This window comes from Epinephelus moara, chromosome 21 (assembly GCF_006386435.1).
Source record: "Epinephelus moara isolate mb chromosome 21, YSFRI_EMoa_1.0, whole genome shotgun sequence".
NCBI classification, from domain to species: Eukaryota; Metazoa; Chordata; class Actinopteri; order Perciformes; family Serranidae; genus Epinephelus; species Epinephelus moara.
The window spans coordinates 30,133,550-30,143,667 of record NC_065526.1 but is presented as its reverse complement, the minus strand read 5'-3'; the positions used below and the strand labels follow the sequence as shown (position 1 = coordinate 30,143,667).

General features: G+C 41.6%; 1 protein-coding gene across 7 annotated transcripts in view; it reads left to right on the top strand.

Annotated features, from left to right (window-relative positions):
- LOC126409090 (nuclear receptor coactivator 2-like) overlaps positions 1-10,118 on the top strand; it is a 69,358-nt gene that overhangs the window by 13,732 nt on the left and 45,508 nt on the right. For 3 of the 7 annotated variants that reach the window (XM_050074998.1, XM_050075000.1, XM_050074994.1), the window contains exon 1: positions 3,565-3,859. The gene's annotated coding sequence lies outside the window, so the exon portion shown is untranslated. Of the gene's footprint in view, positions 1-866; positions 916-3,564; positions 3,860-10,118 lie in introns of those variants that run through there. The other 4 variants (XM_050074999.1, XM_050074997.1, XM_050074996.1 and 1 more) reach the window with 2 other exon arrangements.

Genomic DNA, 10,118 nt, shown 5'->3' with positions numbered 1-10,118 from the left:
AAAAAAGCTTGTTTAGTGGACTAACTTTGCACTTGAAGGGATGCCCGTTGACTTACGTTTTAACAGGTCTGACGCTACGACTGTATCTAGGCTAACGGCTAACATGCTAACTATTATCTGTATGTCACTAGTCACTTGAACCAAATTTAGGACGATAGGAGACGGGTTGAAATAAACCAAAATGTCCCTTTAATGGCCTCCTTGTTTGCGAGGGAAGGAGGGCGCGCAATTCCTTGTCTCCCCAGTTGCTCATCTTTATAGTGTCTGTCAGGTTTGTGTTTCCCTCTTGCTACTAGCTGCTTGCTAATTCCTGCTATCAGCTGTTTCCTGTTAGTCCACCGCCAGTGGGTCGGATGTGCGGCGTCATCAATAGCTCCTCCCACAAGTCAACAACAGCCCCTCCTGTTGCGGAAGGCCGCCTCTGTCTGTTTAAATTAAAGGGTTCCGCCAATATGACTACCCTACGAGGTGGAAAATTGGGCACCTCGGATCAACTCACCAATCCGGCTCTGTGTGTCTAAACGCTCGTAGCTTGCCTGCAAAACGGCCCAACATTCGTGGAAAATCTGGCAGTGTAAAAGGGGCTAGAGAGTTTAACAGAAAGCCTCTACTACAAAATTTGGCAGTCATTGTCATGTTTATGTCTTCAGACAACAGCCCTCTGCCGAACTACAGGTTCCAGTGTTTTTAGAGTGTGACACAAATTAGGGGCAAACATTTTGGATATCTCAGCCTCTGCTGCATTAATTTTGCCCATTCTTTTTAAAACCTGTCTCTCACAAGTTCCCCAATATTTTTGTAAGTGCAAAACCAGATTGTTTAGTAATTCGTAAGATAATAATCATTGTTTTTGTTTTGCTTTACAGAGTGGACTGAATGGTGATGAATGTTTGCCCAGGATGCTTTGCATATGAGGTGAGTAAGCTTATTTAGTTATGATAATGACTGTTTATTTTGCCATGTTAGATTCTTTACTATCACGATCAGATGCATATAACCTGGAGCAGTAAATGGTAAACGGTTTTGTAAAGCGCCTCTCTAGTCATCTGACCACTCAAAGCGCTTTTTACACTACGAGTCACATTCACCTGTTCACACACTGGTGGCTGAGGCTACCATACAAGGTGCCACCTACTACACACACCTTGATGGAACAGCCATTGGAAGCAAATTGGGGGTTCAGTATCTTGCTCCAGGATACTTCGACATGCAGACTGGAGGAGCTGGGGATCGAATGGCTGATCTTCCACAGTCCGTGTCCTGACTTATGGGTCGTGACCCTCTACATGGGAGCACTTACTTTGCAGAAAATTTGCATATCATTTCAATCATGTCAGCACTGGTGACAGCTTTGGCCCTGGGGCATTATGTTTTGTCCATGTGTCATCCCATTTTCGGGAATCCAATATCATAAGAAGAACGCCCCAAGGGACTTTCTTTCAGTCGGCACAAACGTCCACTTGGAGCGTGAACTAATTCAATTTTGGTGGTCAAAGATCACTGTGACCTCACAAAAAAACATGTTTTTGGCCATGACTCAATTTTTTGTAATAGGACAAATTATCAAGTGTTGACATTATATATCCAAAAGGTCAAAGGTCAGCTTCACTTTGATATTCCATAATATTCTACAAAAACAAATTTCAAGCCATTGATCAATGCCATATCTCAGGTGCTGAAGGAGAGACAATGGGTGACAGTAATCTTGGGTGCCCATCTTGAAACTGTGGCGATTATATAGAGCTTCTGTGCTGCTGGATTGAAGATGTGTGTGAGACATCAATGTTGTAGAATTTGTAGTTTCTTTGCAGCAATATCCATACTTAAAGCATTGTCTTGTGCAAATGCAATGTTTTATTACACAGCAACACATGCCTGACCTTTAGAGCTATAAATAATATATAAATCAGAGTAAGACGAGGTGGCATAATGAGAACTTTTGAACCCAAATTTGACCAGAGAGGCTTGAGGCAAACCTTTGACTTGTAATACTGAGCTTATAAACTTGACTTGAAACAGTTGGGTTAAAGGTCGAGAAACCCTGATAGAGTTTATACAGCGTAGCTTTAAAACTGGTTCCCTGTAACTGCAAGGACTCAAAAAGCAAATAGGGACATCCTGGCACGACATCAAGGAAAGTGAAAGAGGAGAAAGATGTGTGTGGTGGTGGTGGTGTGGGTGTGAGTGTGTGTGTGTTTAGGTGAGACAGCTAGCCTGGCAAATTCTGTGTGTTTGTGTGTTCTACTGAGTGCTGTTTGTGCAAATACATGTGTTAGCTGTGTTTGTGTGTGTGTGGCCTGTGAAGCACAGCTGCTTCCACCAGCGCTCACAGCTTTTGTCATTTTAAAAATGACTCTTTTCTCTCTCCGTCTCTCTCCCCTTTTTCTCTCTCTCTCTCTCTCTCTCTCTCACTTTCACTTGTGTTTTCTGCCATCTCACTTAGTGTGAGACTTGTTACCCAAACAAGAATGAGGCTTATGTGAGTGCTGGATGTAAAGTAACACCCTTTCTCATCCTCTCTCAGTCTTTCTCTCTCACTCATTGACTTTGCTGTTTCTGATAGACTTTTCATTTGCTTTTTTTTTGAAGGTTTGTGCACTTTAAAAAACATTTTCTATGACGGCGCTTTGCAAATGTGTTATTTTCTTCTCTTTGAAATATAACAGAGAAATGAAACAAAGTGAGAGATGACTGAGGGCTCGAGCAGCTGCTGCCGATGCTTCTGTTTCACTACGTAGTCTGTGAAGACAAGGTGTTAGTGTCGATTCGTGATGCGGCCACCAAAATTACGTGGACACCCCTGTTTTTGGTCTGTGGTTGTTTTTCACGGTTTAAGCTAAGCCCCTTTTTCTAGCCAAGGGAAATCTTAATGCAACTTAATGGAAACTACCTCTCCTGTTTCAACATGACAATGCTCCCATGCAGAAAGCCACATTCAAAAAGAAATGGTTTTCCCTCTTTGGTGCGGAAGAAGCATAACCCCATTCCCATGGGATGAACTGGAGCAAGACATAGGGCAGATCCCCGCAGCCAGGTTGCAAAATTTTGTGGAAAGCCTCCCAGAAGGGTGGAGGCTGTTACGTCAGCAGATTGATTCCACAATCACATGTGGGTAAAATGCTCAGGTGTCCACATAGTTTCAGCCATAAAATGTAGGGTGTTGTTATATCTTACAATCAGCCACATATTTCCATTCAGTGATCAATACTGAGGTGTTAAAATGTCACCATATATGCAACTTAAGTGCCTGAACCATGTTGCAACTTTGGATATATTTTCAATACATCTATACCTTCAGTATTTTTGTACTCCTGCGACACAAGTCAGAGTGTAAGCCATAATATCTGTGCAAAACTGATGTGAAATAACACTTGGCACTGCCACAGTGTGAAATGCGAGTCCAACATATAAGGACAGCAGGTCATGTAAATCATTCAGTATCTAGAGGGAGTTTTTCCTGCACATTGGCTAATAGGAGGGAGGAGTGTGTGTGTGTGTGTGTGTGTGTGTGTGTGTGTGTTGTGGGAGGAGACAGGGAGGAGTGTGTGTGTGTGTCTAACATGATGGGGGGAGGGGACAGAGAGAGGGAGAACGAGAGAGAGAGGATTTGTGGCATGTAGTTTGTCAGCTGTCATTAGGCGCAGATGACACACACACACATACAAAGGTAAACTGGCAGAGAAAAGAGGAGAAAAACAAAACGAGTTTGTGTGGTGCTTGTGTTGTGAGGTGCTGTGTTGACTGCGTGTTTGGTGTGAAAAAAGAAAACGAAAAAAAAAACAACAGTGCGTCCGCCCGGCTGGCATGGGATGATCAGCCGGCTCTGGACTGGTTATGGACTGGTTTAACCAAAGCAGAGGTAAGTGACTATAGACTCCTATTCTTCTATTGTAAAATAACAGATTTAAAGGGCCAGTCTGTGAGGTTTTAACAGGATAAATTTGGGCTATGTTACATCAATAACTTAAGTGTTTGAGTGAATTTGAACATGAATATATGTTGTCCTGTTGTGTTTGCTAACAGACCTGATAAGAACAAACCTTTAACTGCATAACTTAACATTAATAAGTTATTTCAAGTTCTTGAAACACCTGTCAGTCAATATGGGAGTGATATAAGGGTCCACCAAAATGTTTTGATTGGGGATAGTTGAGCTGCTGTTTTGTTTACTTTGACATTATATTCATTCATTATAATTAATTGGATTTTTTTAAATTCTGTTTCAGTAACAGCCTTATTTACTATCATACACTAACAGTAAACATCTTATTTTTTATAAGCCATAGAACAACATCTTAAGATGTAATTACAATATTATCATAATGTATGTTTATTACCAAGATGAGTTTGATGCTCACAGTATGTCTTAGTCTGACTTGGACTTTGAGCTGTCATGTATTATTGTGGTTTTGACAGTGTGTGTGTGTGTGTGTGTGTGTGTGTGTGTGTGTGTGTGTTGATGGGGAGTGGTTATGAATGACTGGTGTTACACTCCCACCCATACACACATACACACACACACACACACACACACGGGCAGAGTGCACAGTCAGCAGGCCTGTAGCTGCTCTGTCACCTGAGGTCTAACCAGCCAACTGTTTACTCAGTTTGCTCTGCTTCAATAACAACTGTTGTTAGCACTCATTCAGAAAGCAGCAGGTTCACTATATGCGAAGAGAAATGTGAAGGAAAGTGGCTACACTTTCACAGTTTTGCAAAGTCAGTTATGGTGAATGCAGAGTTTCATCATGACAAGTTCGCAGTTTAGAAAAATATGACGCGGGGAAGGTTTTGAATGTGTCAGCTCAATTAGAGAGGCGTTAGTTCTCTGTTAAGAACTGTTTGCTTACAAGAGTATTTACACAGGTTACATTACATAAGAATAAATGTTTTGACAGGTTATTATAAGATAATAAGTCACAAAAACAGATCTAGACTGTGTGGTTCAGGCACTTTTCTCTAAGCATACTGGTATGAAATCTTTCATATTCACACTGCAGGAACAGGAGAGTTTCATGAAGTCGCTCAGCTGTGACTGTATGCTAATTTTCACACTGACACTCGCAGTGACTGCAGATAAGTCGATCAGCGAGCTTAAGGTGGAGTTTGACCCCGGGGCCAGTAGAACAGTGTGAAACTCCAGCAGTGTTTTTGCTTTCATTTTGTGATGCATTCTTTCTAAGCTGTGTGACTCGTGCTATCAGTAAATACATCTCCTATCAGTTGAGTCACTATACCAGGTATAAGCTGTATTGATATTTAACGTATTTGATATCAGTATCATAAGGGAAATTTAATTTGCAGGTTGATTGTATTGGTTAAAACCCTTTATTTTTATTCCCTGAGAGTTACCATCCTTCTTACGGAATCATACTAAACTGATAAGCTTGATAAGAAACTTGAGCAGAGAGGACTTAGAAATCACTCTCAGGAGTTTGTGTCAAGATCTGGCCACTGTTGAATGTTGTATGTAGCACAACACTTAAGCCGCTACACAGAGCATGACCAGAGAGTGTCACTGATGATAAACAAAGCCCCCCCTCTTTCTCCCTCTGTCCGTACAAGCTTGGTTCTGACAGCCTGACAGATGCAAGCACGCATGTTGGAGAATTTTACACATTCAAGGGTCCTCGGTTTAACCACTGGAACGAATATGGACACAAATGTTGTACTGTTTTTCCTGCTCCATATGTTGTTCAGTAGTTTTTGTAGTGTGTCAGGATGTACTGTACCTGCATGTTTAGTTGTCAGGTGTCTTTTATTCTGCTAGTTTGACTTATTGTCAGTGTGTACAGTTGTGAAACATTATATTTTGTGTGAGTGAGAGAGCTAGAATGAGTGCTAGTCTTACATGTGCGAAATTGCATTTGGTGTGTGTTCTTCATATGGAAGCATATTGAGGATGTGTTTCTCCTCATGTGCCTGTGTGTTTGTGTATGTGCATCCGCGTGCACTTATAATTGAGTTAGCATCTGAGCAGGCATGTTCAATGTTATTGATTCCGGTCTATAATCGATCGGGCTCTCACATTACATGAAGCTGCACATGCAGAGCGACGAGCAGCTGCTGCAGCTGGCGGTGCGGCCTGCAAACAGATAAACACTTTATTTAAAGTCATAAAAATCTTCTGTCCCCATCTTTGATGCTTGATCATTGTTCTGGTGATCCCGCGCTGCACTTGTCTGAGATCAGCTTTCAGTCAAACAGCTGATGATGCAGTTTGAGTTTCTCTGTGTGGTGCTCTCCCTGTTCCCTTCCCTTTATTTGCAAGGGAATTACATATATAAATGTGTGTAACTGGTTTAGTGTTAAACTGTTGGAAACAAATGTCCAGTTAGAATCATCAGCCATATAATAGTGGATCATTTCTACTGAATTTAGTGATGGTAACGTGTTCTTCATTTTGCTGTAGCTCCAGCTCTTGCTGGCAATATTGATCATGACATTAAAAATAAAGAACTAAAGAACAGTATGCATTTTTAAATTAAACAGTGCTCATGTGACACTAAATCATTATAAATTTTGTGTATGGGGTTATTCAAATACCAATTAGTCTGTATTTGTTGAGGCAAGGACAGGTGGGGTGGGGTAGGGGTGGCTGGTTAACCAATAAAGGGAACCGGTTGAAGTGGGTCAATGTGTACAGCTTGAATTTTACGGCGACTCACTTCACAGCACACACAGAAAGGCGTTTGCTTTCCATTCCAGCACACCAGTGTTAGGAGTCTTTGGAAACTTTGACAGCAATTCAATAAAAACAGAGGGAGCTGCCAGGTGGTGGGAGAGGGCAACTGCTTTGTTGTCATGATGACACATTTTTAGATTTTAGGCTTAAATTGGCTGACCACCTGACAAAAACTCCCCGTTCCAAACATACAGTGAAATTAGACTTCTTTACATTGAATAACTGCCAACTCATTAGTGGCAAAAATATAATAATATTAGGCATCAGTATGGACAGGTAAACACAATGTCACAGACAGAGGATCAACTTGGCAATTTATTTAATCTTACCTGGGTTGTTGAGTTAAGCAGATTTTAAACATATCAAGCACTCACATCTTAGAGGTACAGATACTAGACAAAAGCATGTCAAAGTATTTCATAAGGAGTAATTCAGGCTCCTTAAAAACAGTTTGCATCATATTAATTGAATTGGCTGTGAAGGGCACTTATTGACCAATACATGATTTATTGTAAAACATCAAAACCATCCTGATGTGTCTGCGGTCCAATAAATGGCGGCAACTCTTGCGAACACAAAGTCAATATTTTTGGTGATTTGATGTGAGTAATATATTTTGCATGATTTAGTCTTTAGACTGGACTTTCACAGGGTGTTGAATGGTGTAGTGACATCTGGAGGACATTATCAGCGACCTCGAATGCTACCTTAGCTGTTTTGCCATATCCAGCGCATTAATGTTAATGTTATGTTAAGGCAGACCTCCAATTAAGCTCCAAACAAGGGCGTGATATAAGCAGGTAGTGAAATAGTTGATAAATAATCTATTTTGGTTCTATCAGTTTTCTTTTTTTTTCAGGTTTAGTACAGAGTTTCAGGTTATGTCTCTTTTACATGACACACCAAAATTCATACTTCCAATCAAACGAATAAAAGGGCAGAATTTCTTTGTTTCAAAATAGAACTGACATTTTGGCCATTGGAGGCTGTCACTTATTTGGATTTTGAAGAAACAGTTTCACAAATGGATTTAAATGGCCATAGCAAACCTCTAGTCTATTCTTGTTTTGTGGCATCAATTTATACAGAAAAGTATTTCAAATGTTAATTTGCTTGGTAGAGTTTAACTTCCACCAAGCAGTTTTTTGTTCTCACCTGTTTGTCTATCAGCACGATTGATGAAATCCTGTTAAATCTGGAGGACAGATTATATTTGATTATCTATAACCAGAAACTGAACAGAGATGCAGTCTAGTCAAGGTTTAGTTATCACTTTTAAGTCGACTAAAATAATATGTATAGCTGTCACACATAGTTGCAACATTGTCCCTTGTTTGTAGAGATGTTCGGAGGAGTGCTTTCTACTTTGTATCCCTAACCGCTAACATGTGTTTGTGCTCTTCATATTTTGTTAGTTTAGTTGGGAAATTCATTTTAAGTCTAGTTTGTGAATATTTGCTTAGCGAGCCTCAGGGTGTCAATAGAAGCAGCAGTACAAGTTTCCCTCCGCTGTTGTATTTCAGTATATTTGTTTCATGACATTTCTCTTTGTACAACTGTGAGGGACTTTTGTTTAAGGTTGTGGTCACCTTGGTATAGGTGTTGTTGACTCTGATGCGGCTCAGAGATATAAAGCCATCAAGAAAATGCTCACTTGTCCCTAGAAACAGGCTTAAAGCCACCGGCTGTAAAGCCACAGGCTCAGAGCAGCGTCACTGTGGCATCAAACAGCAGAGATATACATGAAGAGATTGGACGTATGTGACATGGGCACAGCGACGCACAGAGATGAACTCACACACACACATACACATACACACTGTGCATGTGATGCAGGCCCCTTAGTGTGGGAGAAGCCAGTGTACTTAATCCAGCCGCAGCAGGGTATTAAATCTGCTTTCTGTTTGTGTGTGATGGGAGGGTTTGCTGGCTTAGACTGCAGCCTTGACAGAAGCTTAGACACCAAAGGAAGGAGGGTCCCACTTCTCAGTCACCCTTGTCAAACCTTCCGCTGTCATGTTTACATCCTCTGAGTGCTAAACATGATCCTGGTTTTATTGGTTTGGTCCACTGTTTTCTATTAAGGGAGTACTTCACTGCTGGAGAGATGGTCTTTTCATAAAACTGGGCTGTTTATACAGTAGGAAGAGACAAACACTTTTGACATTGGTGCTACATGATCAGAGGGAACATTAGGAAAAGGGTTGTGGCATTTGCTTTTGCTCAAGAAGTAGAAAACCAACAAGTACCAGAACGCACTGTGGCGCACCAGACCAAAAGATGCTCCTGCCCATGGGCGATGTATTGTGACCTTGTCTGTTCTGACACAGGAAACAATATGGCGGCTGGCTTCTAACAAACAATCTCAAATTACAATTAAACAGTAAACTAAAATACGCTTCTGGAAACATTTGAGGCAAGAAAAAGGCATCTTGGTTCATATTGTAATCAGCACTACCAAGTTTTATTGTATGATCTGAATTTTGAGAGAGGGGCGGGTCTCTCTCAAACCATTTCTATACTCTTTGTGTTTGTGGTGGCAGGCATATGAAAATGCGAAAGTACAGGGGCTCTAGTTTCGCAGACCGGGCGAGGCGGGGGCACAGCGCACCTGCGCTCCGCCAACTGGGTGTGGCCAGGCAGATTTTGCTAGTTTGGCACACCGTGCGCCTGGCGCAGCTACTCCTCTTTCTCACCTCCGTCCCTTCTACCTGCGCAAGTCGGAAAGAGGGATTAGAGAAGGCGTGGAGTGGGTTTTACACACATCACACCAATCAAATGAGCCCCTCTCCTCGCCCTTAAATGCACTGCGCGAAGGCGTAATGACAGTTTACTTAATTCGCCATGGCAGAAGAGAGCAGCAGCGTCAGATGGCCAAACTTCTCCCAGGAGGAAACTGATGTTTTGGTCCGGGAGGTCCAAGCTCGCAGTGTCCGAATCTACGGAACTGCGAGCAGACCTCCACGGGCTGATGATGCAAAGGTAGCCTGGGAGGAGGTCACCACAATTGTAAATCAATGTTGCGTTTTTCTTGTGCACGCGTGCTCTCTCTTTCTCTCTCTCTCTCGCTGTCTCACTCTGTTTCTTTTCTTTTGACTTTTCTAAGATGTCAGATGCTGAATATATACTCCCTATCTGATGCTGTGGCTGTTTGTGGTTGGCTGAGAGGGATGTGAACTCCCTAGTTTGCAGCTGTGTTAATCAAATCAGGTTGGGTTTCCATTACGCGTGCCAAACATGCCAAACGGTGCCAATCCCCTTTGATCTGACATCAGATGTGACGGGACAGTCGATATAGAGATACATTTACACCACGTTCCAAATTATTATGCAAATTGTATTTAAGTGTCATAAAGATTAAATTTTTTGTTTTTCAATTAAACTCATGGATGGTATTGTGTCTCAGGGTTCTTTGGATCACTGAAATCAATCT